Source organism: Oratosquilla oratoria, chromosome 29, assembly GCF_046742065.1.
Source record: "Oratosquilla oratoria isolate Oo_2021 chromosome 29, ASM4674206v1, whole genome shotgun sequence".
Classification (NCBI taxonomy): domain Eukaryota; kingdom Metazoa; phylum Arthropoda; class Malacostraca; order Stomatopoda; family Squillidae; genus Oratosquilla; species Oratosquilla oratoria.
The window spans coordinates 16,388,746-16,416,245 of NC_134805.1; positions in this window are offsets into that span (position 1 = coordinate 16,388,746).

Below are 27,500 nucleotides of genomic sequence, written 5' to 3' on the forward strand. Positions count from 1 at the left end.
CACACACACACACACACACACACACGCACGCACGCACACACACACACACACACACATGAATTTGAGTTTAGGTATGTTAGAAAATTAGAAAAAAGGTGACAGGACCCAACGAGCGTTGCTCCTTTCCTGTAAACTACAATTAGGTAAACACACACACACACACACACACACACACACACACACACACACACACACACACACACACACACACACATGAATTTGAGTTTAGGTATGTTAGAAAATTAGAAAAAAGGGGACAGGACCCAACGAGCGTTGCTCCTTTCCTGTAAACTACAATTAGGTAAACACACACACACACACACACACACACACACACACACACACACACACACACACACACACACACACACACACGCACAACTTTTACTCAAACTCCAGAAACGGAGACCATTATAATATAGGCATCACCGGCGTTGGAACTGATCTCATGGGGCGGATGACTCTGTCCACCTGTACCACACCACAGGGAGAGATCACAACACAAGGGAACACAGAAACCAGCTCCCTCACAAGCCGACTGTCCCTTCAACTCGCACGGGTGCGCCAGTCAGGCAGTGGCGGAGCACCAACTCACAGGGAATGGTTGTGGAACCCAATTGTATGGGTAAGGCCAACGTGGAGGGGGGAGGAACCAGAGCAAAGACATGGACACTGGGCGAAATCGACGGGTTGCAGACATGGGTCTGATAGTCATACCGGAGCTTAACACTATATATATATATATATATATATATATAATATATATATATATATATATATATATATATATATATATATATATATATATATATATGGGATTGGGTGTGCACATTCCACTAATCTTTTCATAGATATGTAGGCATACACGAACAGTACATTACCATACATATGTAATTACAATCCACACACACATATATATATATATATATATATATATATATATATATATATATATATATATATATATATATATATATATATATATAGTGTGTGTGTGTGTGATTCACCTTGGTCTTTGGATCACGTGTTGGACTCGTGATCGACAGCTATTTCCCCCCCGGAAGAGAGCTCAGAGCTCGTATGTCCGATCTATGGGTAATGATATGACCTTATACGCACACACACACCCAACTCCCCGCCCACGAGAGTTGGAGTAACGACTCGAAGCGCAGCGATACTGAAATAATTTCAGCCCCGGGCAGGATTCGAACCAGGTACCGCCGATACCTCCGTACTGACAGTCTGAGTCTCTATCAACCGCGCCACCGAGTCGTGCGTGTAGTGTGTACACTCTAATGATATAAAGACATAGAAACATATTCCTTACTTGTGCTTTGCTATATTAGTGAGCATTTGAGTGCCTGTGCTTTTAGAACGAAGTCATTTGGAGGTTACGAGCCCTGGACACAATTCGTGTGCTCCAAAGAGCGCCGAGACGTGGCCGTGGCCGCGACTGAGTTCCTCCAAGAAAGAGAAGAATGACGCGAATGCGAAGATGTTCGCGCAAATATCAGAGTCGAAAACTACTCTTCTTCCTGATTCTTCTCTTTCTTTCCTCCTTCTCTCCTCCTTCTATCCTCCTTCTCCTCCGCCTTCTCTCCCCCTTTTCCTCCTCCTTCTCCTCCTCTTCCTTCTCTCCTCCTCCTTCTCTCCTCCTTCTCTCCTCCTTCTCCTCATCCTTCTCTCCTCCTTCTCTCCCTCTCCTTCTTCTCTTCTCCTCCTTCATCTCTGCATCTTCCTACTCCTCGTCTTCTTCCCTTCCTCCTGTTCCCTTTATTCTTCTATTTTTTCTCCTCCCCTTCCTCCTCCTCCTCCTCCCCCTCCTCCTTCTCTTCTTCCTCATCCTTTTCCTCCTTGGGAATACAGTACGAAATCGGGGGGAAAGGGCGAATGGGGGAAAGAGAGAGAGAGAGAGAGGGAAGAGAGGGTATTAGAAGATCAAAATGGAATTAAATTGAGAAATATGTATACGGAGAGCGAGCTTGAGAGATAGAGGGGAGCGAGAGAGAGCTAGAGAGAGTTGGAGAGAGAGAGGGGAGGAGAGAAAGAGAAAGAAAGAGGGAGAGAAAGAGAGAGGGAAAGAGAAATATATATAGAAAGATATAGAGAGAGAGAATGAGAGTGATAGGGAGAGAGAGAGGAGTAGGAAGAGGTGCGAAAGGATTAATTGATACAAGCGTGACTTAACATTACGCGTGAACAAAGAGAATACTGGAATCAGGCGGGAGATTCCAAAAATTGGGGCGGAGAAAGTAGAGATCATGACAGGAAACAGGAGAGAAGTAATCGAAAAACATTGCGACCAGTGAACCGTACAGCAGCGAAAGAAGAGGAGAAGGAGGAGGAGGTGGACGAGGGGAGGATGAGGAGGGGGAGGAGGAAGAGGAGGAGTTGGAAGAGGAGAGGATGAGGAGGGGGAGGAGGAATAGGAAGAGGAGGAGGAGTTGGAAGAGGGGAGGAGGAATAGGAAGAGGATGAGGAGGAGGATAGGAAGAATGAGGAGGTGTAAGAGAATAGGTAAGAGGAGAGTAAGTGAAAGAAAGGAAAGTGAAAGGGTGCAAGAGGAGGAGTAATAGAAGTGGAAGGGGAAGAGCTCAGAGATGAAACATTGGAAGGAGGAAGAGGAGCAAGAAAAAGAAGAGAAAGAGGGGAGGAAGAGGAGGAGGAGGAGGAGGAAGAGTGTGTGTGATTTCAAAGGCGAGGCTCACCCACCCTCGCTACTGTGTGTGTATGTGTGTGTGTGCTTGTGTGGAGGGAGGGAGTGTGGGGGAAGGGGAGTGGGGGACTGTGGGAGGGGGAGTTGACTCCCTCGACCTCCCGCCTCCCGTTTCAGCTTCGCACTCCCTTCCGCCTGCCTGGCTGCCTGCGCGTCAAACCAAACGGGCGCCCGGATGCCACTCCTACTGGAAAACACACCTTACAGGACGTTTTTGATACTCCATACACGGCATTGCGTGTATATATATGTGTATGTATGTATGTATGTACGTACATAAGCATGCATGCGTACATGTACACACACATACACACACACACACACATATATATTTATATATATATATATAGATATATATATATATATAGATATAGATATATATATATGTATGATGTACATAATGTGTGTGTGTGTGTGTGTGTGTGTGTGTATTATATTCATAAATACATATGAATATGTATGTATACATGTACGTATGCATGTATCTATGACCCCACATTATGAACAAAAAGATTCCCTTCAATCGTCCTTCCCATCTCAAAACCTGAATGATGAAGGGTCTCCCTGTTGCTCGGCACACAACATAGGTCGAGAGCAAAATTTTGTGGCACAGTTCTTTCCATGCATGGCTTGATAACCGAAATTGGTTTACGAGTATTCCCTTCGGTTCGCCGTATGGCTTCCCCTCTCCTCATCTACTCGCACTCAAAATAATATATGAAGCAGGTGGAATGAGCATTCCTTCCGGCCGCGTGGATCTGTCATCCACTTACAATGTCTCTCCATTCACTCCAACCTTTTACGCTCTCTCTCTCTTCCATGGTCGAGAGAGACATTCGACGTGCATCCACTCCTTTTTCCACACTCAACGATAGTCTTTCCATGTGCATTCTTTCCGTATGCTCAAACTTTCCCAGAACTCTGTTCGACCCTATAGAACAGGCTACCTCCATACACCCTTTCTCTGTGTCACCTCTTTATTTCTTACTACATTCGTTCTTGTAATACCTATCATATATTTTATGAAATTCATCTAAAGAACTTGTCCTTGTCTTTCCATTTCATTATATTCCACGTCTCTATTCCATGGAGTACCATGGGTACATCTCTTCGTTCTTACAATCTTCTCATTGCATTTCTCCCCAGATAACTGTTTCTCATAATATTTTTCATTCCAATGAGATTTATTTGCTTCTTTTACTCTATATTTTACTTCCATAATCACTTTCTATTCATCACCACATACGACTTGTGCATCACACCTTCACACTCACACTCACCCTTCCTCCATCTTCATTTCTTGTATTTATTCCTTAGCATTTTACTTATATTCACATTCATTCGTATTTTTTCTCTTGCATACACTACCAAACCTGCCACTTATACACTGTCGTTCCGTTCTCCAACAACTTGAAACCTCTTTCTAACACTTTTGCTTTTACCTCCTTTACCACTCCATCAGCATCCACGTAGAACAACCCTGTCGACATCCCACAACCCTGACGCATCGCCATATTCAACTCAAACTCTTCACTGCCTCTGTTCTCTACTCCTACACGTGACCCACTACTTTTGTAATAACTAAATAGATAAATTACTTCATCAAGACTTTTCCCTATGTAGCAAGTTTCATAGAATATCTGCCATACAAATTTTTGAAGTCCACGAAAGCACAAAAGTATCTTTATCTTTTATTAAAAACATCTAACATACATTTCCTACAACAAAAACTATAAGTATCTTTTTCTCCCAATTACCACTTCGCAATCACTTCCTCTGTTCCCTTCTAATCATCTGAATCAACGCGGCCTATACACCTTACCAAGAGCCTTCAATAGATTGATTTCTCTAAAACTTTTACATTCATACTTGCTTTCCTTGCTTTGCATAGTGAGACGCTCCTTCTGCCCATTCTTTGTCTGATATTCTGCTTGGCATCCATTTAAATCTATGGATCTTTTCAATTTTCATTACTGTTTAATATAATTTATTCTTCATCTATGCTAAGGCTTTACCATTCTCCTTTCCTGGAACAGGCATTATCCTAACATCTTCCACTGCAACAGTCAAGGCCACTCTGTCCTGCTCTAGACTCAACAACTTGAAATAGTCCACGTATCTCTCAAAGCCTTCTTTCTTCATTAAGAACTGCACATCTGTTCCATTTACTCTCTCTTCTCCATCCATTTTGCCTCTTTGAACTTTTTTACTTCCTTTCAAAAACATATTTTCACTCTTTTCAAAACTCGGACAAACACCTGCCACATCTCACATCCGCTCATTTCTTACTCTCTTCCTCTCATATGCTTCATTCTTTCTCTTTTACAGCCATTCTCTTTATGAGCGCCTCTTTATCGCCACTATCTCACTCACCTATTCATTCCACCATCCGCGACCTTATCTTCTGTTATCACCTATTCTAATCTCACACACAAATTTAATTCATTTCTAAGATTTCCTTCTAGAACACATCCATTTTTTCTCTACTCTTACTTCACTCTCTCTTTCACTACATTCCAAATACCTCCGAGTTTCGCTTCCTATTTATTCCCTTTTTCGTTTTCTCTTATCCAATTTCAGTGCCTGTCTACCTTCCTCCTTTCTACTATTTTCGCACACAATATCTACTCTCAATTTCCTTTTCATGAGATGATGAACTTTGAACCATCCACTAATCCCCTTAACACGTTTCTGCCCAGACATCTAATTACCTTCGTGGACAGCACTACATAAACCATTAACTTTCTCTCGAATACCTTCTCACTAATAATCTTGAATTTTTATACATATGTATATTTTCTAGGACATTGTATTCACTATCATCAGTTCCCTTTGAATACAAATATCTATAAATGTTCTCACGATCATTCTTAGAACACCATGCATTCTTAATACTCCATCCACTGGCCCATCTATTCTAGCATTTGCATTCCCCAACGCCACTGCATTCACATTCCTTGCGCAACTTTCGAAGTTCTTTCAGATCATTCTAAAAATCTTTTTTCTTTTTTCTTCACTTTTCTCACTATCATGGCCATATGCATTCACAAACAATTGTACCTCCCGGTCTGTTTTCATTTCTATCTACAGCATCCTAGATGACAATTGTTTTCATTCATTCACACATGCTATCACAAGCTAACGAGCCACTCCTTCCCTCCTTGCCCTTTTCCCATTCCTGAACTCAACCTCACCTTTCCCTTTCAGTTCAGTTTCGCTAGTTGCTACCACATTCATCTTTCTGTTAACAAATATACTATTAATCTCCTTTTTGTTTTTGCTTGTTCCCATCAACGCACCCAGCTACTAGCGTTCTGGTTAGAACTTTCCTTTTAGAACTTCTCATGCCATTATTCTTTAAAATAGAAATTTATAGATATGGAAATGTCAGTCTCCTTACTCCATCCCATTTGGTTGCCTTCTACAACATGCACGTGAAATCAGTGGTGGTATTCTTATATCCCACCACAGGATGATAAACAAGTGAAGACTTAGGGATTGTAAAGAATAAGTTCAAGTACAGCCGTAGGAATGAGGGACAACAGAATTTAAAAAAAATATCTCTGTATTTCTCATTGAGAATTGTGGGATAACGCTGGTACATATAAGACTAGGATCTATGTGAGTATTAGTGTGCCAAATAGACTTGGAGATATAGAAGAAAGAGGGATAGAAGTTGGTGAAGAAATAGAATAAATTGTGTATATGGGGAGGGGACTTGTTTGAAGGGGCCACATGTTCCACTGGCAGCAGAACGTAGCCTAATGAAAGTTATAGTAGATTTTCCAATGTCGATGTCTTGATGAAGGTGATTTTTCGGGAACAGGAAGAATGGTAAGAGTGTGGTCCTACTTAATTACCGTTTTAACTCGCACGACTCCGTTTGTTTGTCTTGCAGGTTTTTTTTTTTCGTAATTTTTTCTTCACTTTGTTAACTGTATTTTCAAACAGATTGTATTGTTTTCTAATAAGTACTTTCAAGTAAAAATGAACATTTTGTGAACTATATTTTCAAACAGATTATATTGTTTTCTAATAAGTACTTTCAAGAAAAAATAACAGTTTCTCGCAAATGAGAATAGTACGTATGCACTATTCTTTGATATACACATTTTAAGATCTATAAAGAATAAGTCACTATATAACATCCTGGGAACAAAATCAATGGACGAAAACCAAAAGGGATAGAAAAATAACTAAAACAGTTCAGTAAATAAGAGAATAACAATCAAACCAGTCGCGGAGGAGAAAGAAGGAAAAACAAGGAATAGAAAATAAGATCTACCGTGGAGTTAGCACAACTACATAAGCTATAGGACGAAACACACTGTCTTCCGAGGCAGCCAGGGACAGGTTGACGCGAGATATGGTCCCACGATAAAACATAACATGGGATTTGAATTGGCAAAGGGTTTCCGAACAATGAAGTAGGGCCCGCGCGCGCACGCGCACGCGCACACGGCGCCCTCGCTGGAGCACGACGCGTGGCTGTGCGCGACGGGGCGTGACGCCATGTGACGGGGACACGACAGAGGAGAGAGAGCAAGAGGAACAGCGAGAGAAGAGAGGGAGAGAGAGATAGGGAGATAGATAGAGAGAGAGAGAGAGAGAGAGAGGGAGGGAGAGACAGACAGACAGACAACCAGACAGACAGACAACCAGACACAGACATACAGACAGACACAGACATACAGATACAGACAGACAGGCACAGACAAAAATATTGACAGACAGAAAAATAGATACAGATGATTGGACAGAGAGGCACACACACACACACACACACACACACACACACACACACACACACACACACACACACACACACACACAGATAGACACACACACACAGATAGACACACAGACAAACAGGGAGATAGAGAGATAGACAAAGAGAGAGAGAGAGAGAGAGAGAGAGAGAGAGAGAGAAAGAGACAGAGAGAGAGAGTGAAAGAGAGAGAAGCCGTTAGACTTGAATATAGCTCCCTAACACCTGGTTACTCTTCATCTCTACCTGTCGTCCCCTTTCTTTTTCAAGCAGTTGTTTGCAGTGCCCAGCCACGCATGGTTCCAGACTGTGGAGGTGCTCTCCTGCCAATAATATAATGACTTCCGTGGCACCCCTACGGCTCAGAAGTACATAGTATTCTTGTATAAATAGGGATTAATTACCATGAAAAGAATAATGCAGTATGCGTGTGGATGTGTACATAAATGTATTTTGTGCGTGTACGTGTCTCTCTGTATATTCCTGTTTGCGTGTAGGTGTAAAGGTGTAGGGGACAGGGGTACGTGAATAGCTAGTAGAGGTAATTTGGATATGCAGTGTTTTACACCCAAGAACAAGAACAATAAAAAGAGGGTGACCATGAATAAATGTTTTAGACTCCTTTTTCTACCGAATGTAGTGCCAAAGATTTAAGTGTCACATAGCATGGAGATACTTAGGCGTCAGTAGTGTCTCATAAGACGTGTGATTTCTCCCAAGTGAAGCTTTCTCCCGAGACTCGCGAATAAGAATAAAGTTGAAATGGAATCAAGAGACAAACTAGTCCCGGTGACCGGAAAGAGAAAGACAGAAGACAAGATAGATATAGCTGAAAAAATGGAAAGTATGGAGAAAAGAAAGGAAAGAAAAAAAAAACAGAAAAATAAATGTCGAGGAGATGGATGAGAATGAGAGAGGGAGGGAAGAATGGAGGGAAGGTGGAGAGGAAGTGAAGGGAGGAGGGAAAGGAAAAAAGGCGGGAGGTAAGAAGAGGAGGAGTCCATTTGCCACCTCCACTGTCTTCAGGAGGTGGATTGAGTTGGAAGTGGGAAAAGGAGAGAAGATACAGTGTTATAGTAAAGGGAGGAAGGGGAAGGGCCAAAGAAAGCTAAAGAGGTGGAAAGAAACAAAGTCGGACATGAAAGGGTCTAGAAAAGGAACTGGAGGGAGAGTAAGAAAAATAGTCTACCATTCGGGGTACAAAGAAGGATGGGAAGATTGTGAAGCCTCTCGGTGGCAATGGTGAGGAGGGTGATGGTGGTGATGAGGGGCATGGTGGTGGTGGTGGTGATGGTGACGGTGACTGTGACTGACGGTGATTGTGAGTGACTGACTGACTGTGAGTGACTGACTGTGACTGACGGCAGCGGTGACGGTGACAGTAACGGAGACTGTCACTGTAACTCTGACGGTTAACGGTGACTGTGACTGACAGTGACTGTGACTGTAACGGTGACGGTGATTGTGACTGTGACGGTGGCGGCGACTGTGACTGTGACGGTAATTGTGGCGGTGACTGTGATTGTTGCGGTGACTGGCTGTGGCTGTGGCTGTGACGGTGACTGATTGTGGCAGTGACTGTAACTGTGGCGGTGACTGTGGCTGTGACTGTGGCGGTGACTGTGACTGTGGCGGTGACTGTGAGTGTAACTTTGATGGTGGTGGTGACGGTGATGATGATGGTAACGCTGACGATGACTGACGGTCACCGACGGTGACGGTGACGGCGACCGTGATTGTGACTGTGACGATGACTGTGATGGTGACGGTGGCGGTGAAGGTGACAGTGATGGTGAAGATGAGACTGAGGGCGAGTGTGAAAGCGAGAGTAAGAACGATGGTGACGATGACAACGAAAACGAGATCGATAAAGACGACGATAAAGATTTCATTAAAGACGACAATATAAGGAGAGGGCCAAGGAAGACAGGTGGAACACCAATGAAGAACAAGACGACAACTAAGACAACGACGAGACTGCGATGACAAGGCAGAAGGCATCGAAGGTAACAAAGATAATTAATACATCAACGATAACGCCGACGAGGGCGATGAGGAGTTTGAAAACTGTGAAGACAACTACAGCGATATAAATCAATGAACAAAAATGCAGTGACTGGGGTGTCTGTAGTATTTGCTCTCAGTAAATATGAAGCCGCAATACACCAAATCAAACCTCGCAAGAATCAGAAGATTGAAAAGTCTGATGACCACAGCTGCCAAGATTTCCGGAAGAAAGAAAGGAAGAAAAAAAATGTGAACGACACTCGAAAGACGACAAGATAAAAGACATCACGAAACCCGGTTTAAGAAGAATAATGAATGATAAACGGAGGTTGAAGAGAGCAAAGGATCACTGGGGATTTGACTTAAAAAAGAAAAAAAAAAGGGGGGGGGAGAAGAATGGAGAAAATTAATCGACGAAACAGCGTCGAGGGAAAAGCCAAGCCGTTCAACTGCCCATGCAGCACCATCAACGTTCGACCCAGGGTTACCCACCCTGCAATTGAGCATAATGAGAACACGCGTGGACAGCGGTGGACAAGTAAATAACAATGATTGCAAGAAAACATGACAAGGAACAAGAAATGTAATAATAATCAGCAAAGGGAAAAAAAAACGGACAAGGTGACGACAAGTATGATTTCATGCGGAACAGTTCCTGTCACCGGGCTTCTGTTGTTTGTTTGTGTGTGTGTGTGTGTGTATGCGTGTGTGTTTGTGCGTGTGTGTATGTGTGTGTGTGTTTACGATAATTTCAGTATTTCGTCAGCAAAGAGATGGATACAAATATACATATACCAAAGGCTTTTTTTCCCCTTACAAGGGGGGTAAGGGGGAAAAAAGATGGATACATAAAGGTGGTACATAAGAAATTTAGAGAAGATAGAAGAAGAAATGGAGAGTACAAGTTAGATTTTCTAACATTCTTCCTTGAGTGGTTATTAGCCTACAATCATGAAAGAATGTGTGATTCTAATCTTTATGGGTGTCATTACAGTCCATAAGATATCGACAGCATAAGACATGTGTATTCAATACTCAATACAGACTGAGGGAAGGAGGCAAAAAGGCAGTGACAAAGAAAGAGTGAGAGACAAAGAGGAAAAGAGAAAATAAGAGAGACAGCGAGAGGAACAGGGGAGTCGGGGACGAATAGAGGAGGGAAGGGCGGGAGAGAGTTGGGAGGGAGGAAGAGAAGGAAAGAATAAGAGAGGAAGAGAGAGAAAGAGGAAATGAAAAAGGAATGAGAGAGGAAGTGAGGGGAGAAAAGAGAGAGGTAAAAGAGAGTAAGAGAGGTAAGGATGAGGGAAGTAATGAAATAAGGGAATGAGACAGGAGGGGGAAGATACAGGCGCGGTTGTAAATAGAGAGAACTTGTGAAAGGAAATAAAAATGGAGCAAAGGAAATATGAAAAGGGACAGAAAATGGAAATAGGTAAACCAGGCGGTTGGAGGTGAGTGGAACTTGATCATGAATGTTACGAGAAGAAACAGCAGAAAGTCGTATAGAAGAAGAGTGACCAGGAGTAATAGAAAGAAAAAGAAAGCAAGTAAAAGACAAAGAAGGAGACAGAGGTAAAGAGAGAGAGAGAAAACAGAGATAAAGACAGAGAAAAAGAGAGAACAGAGATAAAGAGAGAACAGAGATTAAGAAAGAGAAAGAACAGAGAAATAAAGAAAAAAGAGAGCAGAGAGATATGGAAAAAGAGAGAGAATAGAGATAAAGAGAGAAAAAGAGTGGGAGATAGAAAGAAAAATAGAGATGAAACAAGAAAGAGAGAGAGAGAACAGAGAGAAAAAGAGAGAACAGAGAGATAAAGAAAAAAAGAGCAGAGAGATATAGAGAGAAAAAGAGAGAGAACAGAGATAAAGAGAGAAAAAAAAGAATGGGAGATAGAAAGAAAAGTAGAGATAAAACAAGAAAGAGAAACATTGAGATAGAGAAGGCAACCCGAGGGGAGCAGAATGTACTTGTAAGAGAGAAAACAGGAGGAAAGGGAGCACAAGGTTAATTAAAAGGACAAATGAAGAGGAAGACAGACGGAGTGATGCAGGTGAATGAAAGAATTGCGAGAAGGACGTAGAACAAAAAAAAAAGGGGGGTGAGGTGGGGCAAACATAAAGAAGAAATAATTTACGGAAAAAAAGGAAATAAAGTAGAAGGCTGAATAATAGAGAAAGCAACCGCGTCAGCTGGACGAACTCGCCTGGCGCTGGCTAGACTAAAATCAATAAAGAATGCCATCATAACGAAGATATTAACAGTTTTAGATTTTTTGAACTGTTATTCTACCTGCTCTCAGGCTACTTGATTAATTTACATAACACTCCCTGGAGAGTAAACGAGATTATAGTCTCTCTCTCTCTCTCTCCCTTCCCCGTCTCTCTCTCTCTCTTCCCTCTCTCTCCCTCTCCCCTCTCTCTCCCTCTCCCCTCTCTCTCCCTCTCCCCTCTCTCTCCCTCTCCCCTCTCTCTCCCTCTCCCCTCTCTCTCCCTCTCCCCTCTCTCTCCCTCTCCCCTCTCTCTCCCTCTCCCCTCTCTCTCCCTCTCCCCTCTCTCTCCCTCTCTCTCCCTCTCCCCTCTCTCTCCCTCTCCCCTCTCTCTCCCTCTCCCCTCTCTCTCCCTCTCCCCTCTCTCTCCCTCTCCCCTCTCTCTCCCTCTCCCTCCTCTCTCTACCTCTCCCCCCTCTCTCTACCTCTCCCCTCTCTCTACCTCTCCCCCCTCTCTCTACCTCTCCCCCCTCTCTCTCTCTCTCTCTCTCTCTCTCTCTCTCTCTCTCTCTCTCTCTCTCTCTCTCTCCCCAGTGTGTGTTTATGAATGTGTGTGCGTGTATGTGTGTGTGTGTATGTGCGTGTGTTTATACTTCCTTTTCACTTTTTTTTCTGGATTATGTATGATTCTATGTGACTGCACTTTTCCCCGGCTGTTAGAGCACTTTGTCCAAGAATGACGCTCCCGGCTGCATGTATTGGCTCTCTCCTTTGCAATGAGTAGTTGTGTGTGCACGCGCAAACATGCCGCATGAGTGTATTCCATGTACTTTGCACTTGCTCAGATATGCTCGAGTTTGCATCCCTTCCTGCAAATGCTTGAAAAACTCTTTAAGTTCTGAGTAGATCACAGACGAATGAAATCATCAGGAACTAGCTTAAAGGAAATAAGTACGTACCTTGTGACAAGGTTGTAGTGAAGAGAATTCACCAGGAGGTATGTGGCTGCGGCCGGAGCCGTCACGTTTGCCCTGTGCGTTTTGGATTATTAGAGAAGGGTAACAGTCTCTGCTGGGGATCAGAAAGAAGCGCAGACTCGAACCCGCGTCCAGGAAGACACGAGACCCCGCACGCTTCCGATTACAACGGCAATATACAACTGGTGACATTAATGGGATTTATTGAAAAGATACAGTAGTAATTAATATAATAATCAGATACTGACGTGAATAGAGTAACTGGCGGACGCAAGTATGGAATGGATTAAAGCCAGACTGGCTCCACATATGAATCCACAATTTGCATATTATTTTCATGTATAAAGAATTACCTGTAGGACTGTTGCCACGTCGAACTCCAGCGTCGCGCTACTGTGGCTGCCAGTGTCGTCACCAACGCCAGCGATGAGGACGACAAGAACGACGACGAGAACGACGACGATGAGGAGGACAAAGACGATGTCTACAACTGGCGATGATGACGGCGACGACAACAACAACTACGACGACGAGGACGAAGACAAAGACGACAATGAGGAGGATAACGAAGACGACGACAATATCACGACGACGCGACGCCGGCGCTGAAGGTACGGCCACTTGTCGCCCGCCCCCGTCCGTCCGTCCTGACTCGCCCCGCCCGACACCGGAGCAAAATTAATTAAAAGAGAGTCAACCTCAAACAAAAGGTTACCGACTGAAAGCTCTGCCGACGAGGGAGGAAGAACGAGAGTTTGCGAATCGCGAAGCGGAACGAAGTGAGAGATCAGAGATCGAACTCGCTCATCCACCTCCAACCCTCAACCCTCATCCCGCGTCTCCCAAGCGCTCGCAGCAGCCCGGGAAACATGCTTACTTGCATCTGGTAGATCGTCAATGCTCTGAGGATAATACATTAGTAGTCACACCAACTTCCGGGGATGAAGATGTTACATTCGTTTATTCTAATTGTCTACAGGCGAGTTTATTCAGCTGAGAGAGGACCCCTATCAAAAGATAAAGGCTAAACATATCTCGGTCCTGTTTTGATTATCCCTTTTAGAAATTTAATCATGTATGCCAGGTGACGCTAGACGATTCTATTTATCTGAGAGAAACTCTCCACAACGGTAAGGTTACCTCAATATCGTGGCCCACAATCTTACTATTGTTTCTACAGTGTTCTTAAGAAATAGACTGTCGATGCGTAGTGGATCGTAATAAGTACGGTGGCCTTGTATTTCATTTGATTCTTTTCTTTCTTTTAGTTCAGATTTTTTTTCTCGCAATCTCTACATCGAGGTTTCTGCTCGTTTTCATCATGTTTTTCATGTAGGGTTGTGAATATCACGTGTACGTCGTGTGCTCTTGAGTTCCATGATGTGGGAATTTGTTGATAGGTACTGGTCGTTATGAGTTACTGTTATATACTCTGAGGACTGATGGCTTTCTTTAGTTGAAAATGTAACCGATAGTTTCTGTTTTATATCTTTCGCTGTATGAGATCACACTTTTTTGTATTTGCACTGTTGCCTTTTTTCAGTACGTCGTACACGAACGAAGAGGGTAAATAATACTCGGAATAATACCTGTGGCACACCATTGTACAGTTTCTTGGCTTTCCAGCTGTGTTGTTTTTGTATCACTTGACATTATGATAACCAGAACACACGTCTTCCGATCAAGACCCCTCGTTAGGAGAAGCCTTGGTCAACAAAGCTCCACCCTGCCCTTCGCCTCACGACCTTCATCACCGGGATCCCTTCCTTGCAACGAAAAGTAAAGATAATGTTAGAGAGCCGATGTGCGCTAATGAAATCTTCGGTGTAGAGCACTATATATCATGCTTACACAGGGGATGGAGGAAGACACGGGGAGAGGGGAAAGGGAGGGGGAGGGGAGGAATAGGGGGAAGGGAGGAATAGGGGGAGGGGAGGAATAGGGGGAGGGGAGGAATAGGGGGAAGGGAGGAATAGGGGGAGGAGTTTAGTAAGGGGATTAAAAGAGGAGAATGGATCACCGAGGTGGGAGAAATATTAGTAAGGGGAGCTAGGAAAGGGGTGGTAAGTGAATATGCATGTATTAAAGGAACCAAGGGGTAGATGAGAGGGAGGAGGAATTTGGGAGGAGAAAGGAAGGGTTGAGAGAAAGGAGAGAGAGAGAAAGGGAGAGCAATAGAGAGAGGGACAGGGATAGGTATAGAGAGAAAGAGAGAGAGGGGTGGAGGGAGAGAAAAAAAGAGAGAAGAGTGAGGGAGAGAGGGAGAAAGAAGGGGAGAGAGAGAGAGAGAGTGAGAGAGAGAAGACGGGAAGGAGGGAAGGGGGAGGCGTATCTGAAGAAAGAGAAGGAAGAGGAAGGGAAACCTCGCGTGAAATGAATTGGGGGGAGGGAAGGGGGCGTGAAAAGAATTGGAACCCGGGACGAGACGGGACGGGATTTAGGGGGGTATGGGGGGAGCTGGGGGGGTTTAGTACAAAGGGTCGAGGGGGAATAAGAAAGAAACATATTGTTTGGGCGAATATGATGAGATGTGGGAGATTGGTCGATAGGTATCCGTGTGGACTGTTGACCTGTGTGTGTGTGAAAAGGCGAAGAGAAGGAAGAGGAGAATAAGGACAGGGAGGGGCAGAAGAGAAGGTGTAAAATTAAAAGATAAATTGGGAGAAGAGGAGGAAGAAGAACAAGGAAAAGGCGAGGAGAAGGAAGAGGAGAATAAGGACAGGGAGGGGCAGAGGAGGAGGCGTAAAATTAAAAGATAAATTGAGAGAAGAGGAGGAGGAAGAAGAACAAGGAAAAGGTGATGGAAGGAGGAGGAAGAGGAGAAGAGTGAGAGCAGACAGAATACAAGAATGACAGTCGAGTTAAAAAAAAAAGAAGAGAGAGGGAGAAAAGGAAAGAAATAGGAAGTTAGATGAGAGGAAATAGGGAAGAAAAAGGGAGAAAAATAGGGGAAGTATAAGGATAAAGGAAAAGGAGATGGATTAGAAGGTAAAGCAGAAGAGAATAAAATATGAATAAAGTAGAATAAGATAAAATAATAAGATAAAATAAAATAGGAAAAAGTGTAAATTCAGGCGCAAGGTGAGCGTGTAAGAGAGAAGTTGCCTGAAACAATTAGATACTTCATATGCATAAAGATGTTTTGTGTTTGTGTGTTGTACTTGTGATCGGTAGGTGTTAACTTGAAAATAATAGCTCAAAGCTTGTATATACACTGAACTAAGGATAATGATGCCATTGTAATATGACTTTACACATACACACACACACGCACACACAACATACACACACACACAACACACACACACAACACACACACACACAACACACACACACACACACACACACACACACACACACACACACACACACACACACACACACACACACACACACACACACACACACACACACACACACACACACACACACACACACACACACACAAGCACATACACAAGCACACACACACACACACACACACACACACACATACACACACACACACACACACACACACACACACACACACACACACACACACACACACACACACACACACACACACACACACACACACACACACACACACTATACTCTTGCTCAAGGGTGGGAGGTAATAAAACTGAGTCAGTAAAGTGGATTTTGGTCACGGACACGGTGTATGAAGCCAAGATTCTTACAACTACGTCATTAAATCTAGCATGTTTGTGTATGTATGTGTGTGCTTGTGTATTTGTGTGTGCGTGTGTGTATGTGTGTGTGGTTGTGTATGTGTGTGTTTGTGTGTGTGTATGTTGTGTGTGTACGTATATTGTGTGTGTGTGTGTGTGTGTGTACGTATATTGTGTGTGTGTGTGTACGTATACTGCGTGTGTGTGTGTACGTATATTTGTGTGTGTGTGTGTGTACATATATTGTGTGTGCGTGTGTGACAAACTGCTCGCGCATGTTTACCTCTATTTCACTGCGCGCGTATATTCAGTGTCTGTATTGTGTCGGACAGGGTTTAGGGTACGGGGGTGGGTGTGGGGATTGAGAGGAGATTACCTGGCCCACGTGTCCTAAACGATAGGGCGAAGGGGATTGAAAAAGTAGGACTAGGGGGGGAGGAACGGGACTAGGAGGGGGGAAGGGAGGGTTCCCGAGTATACAATAGGGGGAGAATCAATTAGGGGGAGGTGATGTCACGAGAGAGAGGGAGAGAGGATCGTGAAAAGGGCGTGATTAGAATGAATAGTGTTCCGGGGGTGACGGCTGGTGGGTTGAATGGCTTGATTGAGGATTAAAGATGCTAGTTAAGGGCAATAAATGGAGCTAACAAATGGTTTAAGCTTCAGGGGACGTCGAGAGTAACTGCTGAAGGTGAGGGATGGCAATGAGGTCTTGTACTGGAGGACCAGGAAAGGAGGTATCAGAAAAGGCGTAGAGAAACAGGGAGGGACGAGGAAATTAAGTGGGAAGGGTGTAATAATAAAGACACAAAATTATAGGTAGGAAGAGGGGACTTGGATATAATAATTGAGACGTAGATGAGTGAGAAAGAGGTAATAGATATACGAGTAGAGGTACAGGAGGGCGGGAGGAGGTAAATGAGAAAGTAGAGGTAAAAACATGAGACAAAAGGGAGATACAGATGAGATGAGGTCTGGCGTGGGCTTGGAGGTACGAGTGTAAGGATAGGGTAAGCATATGTGAGTTTTTATTGAAGAAGGAGACAAGGTAACAGGGAGTGTAATGGCGGCATAGAATATTCCTTGTGTGTTGTACATACGTATTTGTAATATTGTTTATTTATTATTGTATATTTAATGTATTATTGTAAGAACCAAGTGTTCATGTTAAGCGTCTATGTTTTTCCCGCCAATTCTGAGCTTGGTGGCATGGCATGGCTTGGCGTCGGAGTCAGTTTCGATTACGCTGTGAGAGCACACGCAACCTTGTTTCTGTAGAGCTAAATCATATATATGTATATATATATATATATATATATGTATATATATATATATATATATATAAATTTCAATTTTGTTTCATTAGCCACCCGATACAGGAGTAGGGAACTGGTTGGAGTCTGCAAGTCCTAAAGGGGAAAGACTTTGGGGTCTCCAGGCCTCAGAGTAGAGGTAATAGAGACAAAGAGAGACTGAGACTGCAGAGGTCAAAGTTGGACGTGGAGACCCTACGGCTGGAGGGAGGGAGGGGGGTGAGGTTAAAGGGAAGAGCTTAATGTGAATCACCTTTGATGCTACATAAGGAGTTCAAGTCGAGGTCTTCGAGCGAAGAAGCTACCAGTAAGATGAGGAAGAAGAGGAGGAGGTGGAGGGGGAGGAGGAGGAAGAAGAGGAGGAGGAGGAGGATACCTCTTCGGTACACTGATTTACTTTAAAGATTCTCATCTTGGTAATGTTGGGTTATCTTATTGGGTCGAGGAGCAGAATCGTACTGAAGAGTTTAGAATTATCTCTGTTAGTCTCGCTACCACGACACAATTTGATGATTAATTTTCCAGCTAGAGCCAGATTATTTTGATCATCTAAGGGAAAGACATCCTAATGAAAGTATTACAGTGATCTTAATTTGCCCTTGAGTTACAGTGATTACTTTGGATATTTAGCTTTGGCAATCCTGGGGCGATTTTATCCAGTTCAACGCGGAGACTCGTGCCTAAGAAGTTTCTCTCACTTTCGCCGAGCGATATTATTCAGCCGAGCGCTGAGAGGATTAAAGGCCAGGTGGTGCAGGCAGGTGGCGAGGGCAGGTGTATTTGTGTGGCGAGTTCGCTCCCGCCACGCGGAAACATAGGTGTTGTGAGACCAGATGGTTCAGACCTCTGAGACTCGGGGACCCAGGTGTCTGACGTCCAGATGGTGCAGACACAAGGAGTCCATGTAATAGGGTGTTCACCACCTGGGAGTTGGGTGTATGGAGTTGCAGAGGGACGAGAGACAAAGGGAAACATCTTCGTTTGGAGTCTTGGAGTTGAATGATGTGATGGCGTTCGTTTAGTTATATAGGTGATCCTGTTGATTGGGACAACCGAAGATGATTAACGCGCGCGCACATACACACACACACACACACACACACACACACACACACACACACACACACACACACACACACACACACACACACACACACACACACACACGCATGCATGTGCATATATTCTTATTACTCAACCAAACAAAGCAAAGAGGAAATGAAAACAAAAGATACAGAATATATGCAAGGAAACCGAGAATAAGCATGAAAATTCAGCAAAGTAAATAAAGCGACACAAGACATTATGTGGTCATGGAAAGGGGGAATAGGGCGAGGAAGAAGAGAATGGAGGGTAATAAATTAGGGACAATGCAAGCCAGATGACGGCGAAAACAAAATTAGATTACAGACGCAAACGAAGAGGGATGTAGACGCTCCCGAGTCAAATTTAAAGATGACGAATAATGTAATTAGAAGAAAATGTGATTGAATTAGAGGAATGTAGGCCTTTTAAAAACAATCCTAATTTGGACAGCAAGAAGAAGCAAAGGGAGAGAGACAGAAAAGAAAAGAAAAATACGAGGAAGGAAGGAAGAGAGAGAGAGAAAAGGCGAGGAAATGGTGGAAGATCGAGAACAAAAGAAAGAGGAAAAGAAGACGGTAATGATAACAATGAGGGGAGAGAGCAGCAATGACGGGACATTAATGACGATGACAACGGTGTGTACTGCCTCCACCCAAATATACCACCAACCACTGCCACCAACTACTGCCACCACCACCTCCACCATCACCATTACCACCATGACAGTCACCTTTTTCACCACTTTCACACCATCACCATCTTCATCATCACGACCACATCACCACCATCACCACCAGCATTACACTACCACTGCTACCATCACTACCACTATACCAACATCACAGCTATCAGCGACAATACCACCATCACTATCATTTTGACCTTTACAGTACTACCACCACTACTACCACTAAATCTACCACCTTTTCGACCACCATATCCTCCATCATTGCCTACCACCACCACCAGTACACCCTTCACTACCGTTGATACTGACATCATCACCAACACTTGAGCTATTACAACTACAACAAGCACCATTAACGTCACTAAGGCTACTTTAGCTTCCACGGTTATCACTGCTATCACCGACTCCAATAAGAACAATGTAATTGATGACAGCGACAGAGACAGTGATGATCACAGTGATAAAAGCAAACTCTTTAAGAGTTAGAGACTAGGATGATGGCGACAGCAATGATAACGACGATGACGATAACGAACACAATCGTAGTGACGACGATGACATGGATAACAACGGCAGCAACGCCGATGATGACTACCATCAAGAAGAAGAAGGAGCAGAAGGATTAGGAGGAGGGGAAGGAAGCAAAGAAAAAGGAGGAGAGGAGGAGAAGAAGAAGAAGGAGGAGGAGGAGGAGGCGAAGGAGGAGGTGGAGGAGGAGTAAGAGAAGAAGGAGGAGGAGGAAGAGAAGGAGAAGGAGGACGAGGAGTAGAAGGAGGAGGAGGCGAAAGGGAGAAGAAGAGAAAGAAGAAGAAGAAGGAGAAAAGAAGAAGAAAGATGATGATGAAAGACGAAGGGGGAATAAGCAGCGCCCAGGGATTAGAGCGAATCATCGTTGAAAAGAACGAAGACGAAAAAAAGAAAAAAAAAAAAAGTTGTCATTAAAGTTGGGGAAATGAGGCAAAGAAGAAGAAGAAGAAGCGATGATTATGAAACAGGTAAAAGAGGGAAAGTAGGCATCGACCATATTCCTACCGCGTTGCACTTTTGCTTTTGTTTTGTCAGATTTTAGAATAATCTGTTCTCGTTTCTAGAACTTCCCGATGTTAGTGAGGCTGTATCCAGTTCTAGATTTGTTTTTAGCCGGTTAAAAATCGGGAGTAATGTCACGAGAGAGTCAGATAAATATAGAAACGCTGAGATATATGCGATATATATGAAGGGGAATGAGTAAACGTTGAAAAAGAATGAATAAAGGAAGAAGGAGTGCAAAGAAAGAAAGAAAGGGAGAAAGAGGGAATGCCTACCACACAGGTAAACCAAGAAAAGGAAAACAAGTGAAGAACGAAGGAGAAAAAAGTAAAAACAGATGTGGGAAGGAATAAATGAGAGAAGGCAGGGAGGGGAAGAAATAGAAAAATAAAGACAAGAGTAGTGAGGAATATTTTGTTTATGAAAATATGTAGGTTATATAGTTATATATACATATATATTACACACGCACACACACACACACACACACACACACACACACACACACACACACATACACACACGCACACACACACACACACACATATATATATATATATATATATATATATATATATATATATATATATATCATATATATATATACTTCATTAAAAGCGATAGATAATTGTACATTTATTATTTTCTTAAAGGTATTTTCCATATGCTTTATCACGGACTTGTGTTCCTTTGAAAGGAAGTTTATGACTTCACTATAGGTGGTCATGTTTGCCATATCTCGGTTTCGAGTTCAAAATCCTTCTTCAGTATTTTTTGAGATATTGTATCTGGTCAGGATAAGAATTTATATATACATATATATATATATATATATATATATATATATATAATTGTGCGTGTGTATGTGTTTATGTACATGCATATGCATATCCATATGTATTTGTATATGTAAATACATATGTATTTGTATCCGGATATGTGTATGTAGATATATCTATCATATATACAGTACATATTTAAATATATATATATATATATATATATATATATATATATATAATTGTGCGTGTGTATGTGTTTATGTACATGCATATGCATATCCATATGTATTTGTATATGTAGATATATATGTATTTGTATACGGATATATGTATGTAGATATATCTATCATATATACATATACATGGTTAAATATATATATATATATATATATATCTATATATATATATATATATATATATATATAATGTGCCAAAGTTACAAAGTTAGAAATGTCAATCTTTCATGAGGAAATACATCCTGCCGGACACTAGGACTTGGTTTCGCTTGTATCCGGACCCCACTGAGGGAGTGTGCGAGTGCAGGTAGAAGAAGGAGGAGGAGGGGCACAGAAAGGAAGGAGATGGGGGGTGGGGGTAAGGGGGAGGGGGGGACTAGGAGGGGAGAGGGAGGTTTACAGAAAGGTTGGAAGTGGGCGGAAATGGAAGGGGAGAGGTTAGTCTCTGTAGATGGAATTCGGAAAGGAAACAAAGACTTTTGAAAAGGGTCTGGAGGGGAAATGAGGGGAAAGAAGGGGAAGGGAGGAAAAGGGGATAAGGGAGAGGAGGGGTGGGGGTAGAGGATGGGAGCTGTGAGGGGGAGGGGAGGGAGGAGGAGGAGGAGGGGGAGAAGAAAAGTTCCAAGCACTTTCGTCATCACAACACGTTCTGTAAATTTACATTTTATGTAATCTTATCTATTGGTATAAGTAGCTATTTACTTATTTACTTTATTCACCTATTTATATATTTCTTTTATTTATTTATTTGCCTATTTATCTATCAGTCTATTTGTTTATTTACTTGTTTACTTGTTTATCTATTTATGTAGTCATCTATTTATTCATTTATACGTTTAAGACATTCTGACAGGTTGACGTAAGTGGAATAGGAAACGCAGGAGTTTTAGTCTGAGTTTGTTACTGACTAGTTTCGCAGGTATGATTTTTCAAAGGAATGAAACTAGTCAGGAATAAACTCAGGGTAAGTTTCTGTGTTTCCTACTCCACATTTATACATTTATTGAATTGCTTGTTCATCTACATTTGCAATCACCTTCGGCAGTACTAGGAGAGGATTTCATACTCTTCAAAACTCGAGACAGAAAGTGACGTAAATGATCTGCATCCTGCTTCTGTCAAGTTTCTTCTGTTAAGGACAGACAGACACATTTATTACGTCAACCTTCGTCGTTTTTATTCAGTTGACGGTAATATTCTCGCTCAGGGGAAACGACAAACCTGTCTCAAATCATTCAATGCTATAGGTGACAGAAACCTTCATTCTGATTGCCTACAGTTGATTTCATTCAGTTGATTTCACTCAGTTGATTTCATTCAGTAGATTTCATTCAGTTGATTTCATTCAGTTGATTTTATTCAGTTGATTTCACTCAGTTGATTTCATTCAGTTGATTTCATTCAGTAGATTTCATTGTTGATTTAATTCAATAGATTTCATTCAGTTGATTTCACTCAGTTGATTTCATTCAGTTGATTTCATTCCGTTGATGGTACACAATTACACAACACGAGGGTTAAGAATTTATTGGTGCTGGGTATGGAAGATGGGGCGAGTGGGGATCCCCGAGAGGGAATAAATGATAAAAAGAAAATAGAAATAGAAATAAATAGAAAATGAAGAGGAATGCAATGAAATCGTTGATTCAGAAACAGCAGAGGGGAGGGAAGGAGAGGGGAGGGAGAGGGAGAGAGGAAGAGTAGGGCAGATATATATGTCGTGCCTGTGGATGTATACTGTATGTTCACCAAGAAATATGGAAGTATAGGGGGGATGTAGGGGGAAGGGAGAGGAGAACAATTTTCATAAAATCACAACATTATGAGATCGAAGCTTATAACCTACCCTCCTTGATAAGTCTAGATGACGCCTACCCCTTGATAACACCAGTATTTTGACATCATGAAATCAATGACGTCATTCTTTCGGTGACGTCATTATAACGATGACGTCATAGTGTCGGTGACGCCCCTGTCTTGGTAACACTGTTTATTGGTGTCATGCCTCTGACACGCAGGCGGGCAAGTTGGAGAACAAGTCAGGTCAACCTGAAAGACAGGTCCCCGGCACACAAGCCGAGGCGAGGGTGCGTCCACACAAGGCCCCACCGTGTGACAAGTTGGAAAGAAATAATGATCTGCATGCAATGCGATTCGTGCGTTTGCATAGGTGTGTGTGTGTACATATATATATATATATATATATATATATATATATATATATATATATATATACATATATATATATATATTGGTGAAGCTTGACAGGAGATTCTAATGCATATTCTGTTAAATGCGACAGCAAAAGAATTATAGATTAACTTTTTCCGAGAGCTCTCAAGCTTGCGAAAAGTATATTTCTGGTCACTCATGGGAAACCAAAAAAAGTTTATGTATATATGTATATATATATATATATATATATATATATATATATATATATATGTACATATATATGTACATATATATGTACATATGGGTAGGAAAAGTTGGGAGCGGCATAACATCCCAGTTTTTCGTCCAGCTGACCAAACGTTGGAGGCTTCTATCGACTCGTCCTTAGGCGTATGTGGAAGTCTGTCTTAATCTAATATACCCGAAGACGTCATAAAAGAACTGCTTATTATCTGGAAATAAGAAAGTTAGCAGACGTGGCTGTTGGTGAAGGAAGCGAAGAAAATGGGGAGAAATGATACGGTCGCGAGAAGACGAAAGAGAAAACGGGAAGAAAAAGTAAAAAAAAAAGGAGAATTCTACATTATGCTTTATTATGCTGAAAGAAACGGTAGGGGTCTCATTAAAATAGATACATGAATATATCCATCTAGCAAAGCCGACTAATGATAGTTAATGATGCAGAATAATCCAAAAGGTCTTCTTTTTTCAGTTGTTGATGCATTGAGTGATTTGGAATTCAACTTAATTTGGCAGGAAATCCCCCATTGTTCTTCGACAAGCAAAGAAAATATTCGAGCTCAGAATGAACCTCTCCTTTGACTTTACCACTACCCTGAAGGTGGATTATGAAGCCATCACTGATAAACGTGTTTGTGTTGTGGTAATGTTTCTGCAAGAATCACGTCATCCCCTCGTTAACTGCGATCCATTGTTAACTGCTCAATTGCACGTGGAGGCAGAAAAATGTTAGAATGCAGGTGATGCGTCTATTGTAAAGAGCACCCAGTGGCTCGCAAACAAGAATTACATAGACAGAGAAAACAAATGGACCTCCGACAGGGATACACCAAGAGGTCTTGGGGTCATTGGTCCATTGGAAGGTCCCATGCAGATGTTGAGATGCCCCGTGAGGTCTCTCCACAGGGAAGAAATGGTGCCAAGGGTGGTGAAAGGGGTAAAGACTGATTAAAAGTACTTAATTTTACAATGAGCGACTTGTTCGTTATCCTGTAATTAAGCACATTTAATTCGTTTATGCAGATGTCTTGCTTTGCATTACTTATAAACGAATGATACACACAACACACACACACACACACACACACACACACACACACACACACACACACACACACACACACACACACACACACATACATACACACACATACACACAAACACACACACAGACACACATACACACACACACACACACACACACACGCACACACACACACACACACATATATATATATATTATATATATGTGTGTGTGTGTGTGTGTCTCTGTGTGTGTGTTTATAACTAACTACAGTCTTGTTCAAGCAATAAATAATCAAAATATAAGGAGTACAGTGAACATATATAGAAAGTGTCAAATACAAAGAAACGTGGTGAGACTAAAGCTCTTTGTTAGCTTGACCCAGCGTACGACTTTATGTGAGGTCAGTGAGGACATGTTAGGAAGGTAAGCTGATTACAGCAAAGTAAGGGATCCGATCCGGTGGCCACTCTCCTTTAGTTGTATTAACCAAGGGAAAAAATATTTGATAATGAAAGATTCTGCAGTTTTCTTCTGAGATCTAAAAATAGTAGTAGTTATGATGTCTCTGTTTATAAAAAAATTGAAATATAGCTGAGCTACATTGAGTGTTTGTGATGAACTATTTACTTTTGTACTATCGACGAAAAATGCGAAGATGAAGACAGCCCAAATGTATGTAAGTTATGCTGTATTGATTGTGATTAGATCAACCGGCCGAGGACAGACAGCAAGAAACCTAAACACTATATACCCGTGCAAAAGACTATTAAATATTCGACAGTTATGCCACCATTTTTTTTAGCACTTTAGTAACCAGTCATCAATGAAATAAAACTAACGCTATTATTCTCTCTAAATCATTGTAACATTTTGCAATAAAAGTGACACAATCTTCTCTTTATCAGGCATTTTCCCAATTTCAATTCTTAAAACAATGATCACTCGATGATATCTCTTGTTTGAATGTAAACAATTTGATTTCGTAACGTGTCTCCTAGTATGTAAAGTTTCGTTTATCTCTTAGACACCTACAAAATGGAGAAACATATCTTCATACTAGCAAGCCATTACTCTGAACATGATGGAAGGCCACACCATTATCCTGCACAGGAAGCACAACATCAGAAGATTCACATTGACCTTAAACATAAAACAAATCCTTATATCAACTTTCCCATCAACAAGCTCGGCGGGGTTGAGTCCGCTTAGATATGGGTCTCTAAAGTATACTGGACAAAGATGACGGCTTCGGCCGTAGCTCCGCTCATCCCCTCGGAAGCACAATCCCAAACAGCAACCCATAAAACTTCACCACACGAGTAAACATTAGAAGTACCACGCCGAGAGGCTCGACCACGGGAAATAATTTCACACATTTAATGTGAACGTTCTGTGACCTCACCGCATGAGGGGAGGTTATATATTCGAGTCATCCGTTCTAGTTCATAAAGCAAGGCCCGGCTACATCTGAGGGTGGCCGAAGTACGTCTCGAGAGAATGAAGTGTAGATTCTGCAAATGTTATGAATACCTTGAGTTACGGACATAGTTGCATCACGAGAAAAATCAAACACACAAACAATTTTAACAATATTCTTTGTCGACTTCAATATAGCATGTAATTTGAATATTCTTTACATATAAATATATATGTATATATACGTATACATATATCTATATATATAATATTTATGTATATGTGTATATATATAATATATTTGTGTGTGTGCGCGCGTGCGTGTGTTAACACGTGCATTTCTGTGTGTATTTAGGTGAGGACGTATACATAAGATATATTTTACACTTTGAACCATATTTTCACAATAATTTCTATTCTTTTCAGGTAAGATGTGCTCTCTCGTACTAAGAAACTGTTCATAATCTTTGGGTAAGTATTGCTATAATTAACATTTATCGTTTGCCATAACTTATAACTCTCTTCCTAGCATTGAGCAACATGGGTCTATAGGTAGTGGCTTCTGTATCGAAGCCCACCATCTTCCATAGATAGTCCAATCAATGAAGATGGGTGGTTTTAAGTATGCCAAAAAGCATTTACATGAGAAACACGAGATATATACATATTTCTTAATATTTAACTACTTACTCTCCGCTCGATTGCAGCAGAAGGCAAAGTTACACTGTTCTATCGTCTCTTTCAATGCTTTTCCACGGATGCCATCTTACCGTTGGGAATGTAAATCATGTATCATATACACACACGTATACACGTACAAATACATGTCAATACACACACACACACACACACACACACACACACACACACACACGCACACACACACACACACACACACACACACATATATATATATATATATATATATATATATGTGTGTGTGTGTGTGTATATATATATATAATATGTATGCATGTACATATATACATATAAATATACGAATATATATATGTATATATGTGTATATATGTGTATATTAAATGAAGCGGCCTTGCTGTGGATGTGCTGTGTCTTGCGACACTGCTTCTGACCCAGGGCGGTGGGCAGGGTGCAGGGATGACCCGTCATCCAGGAGGTGCTCAGATGAGAGGAAGGGTGG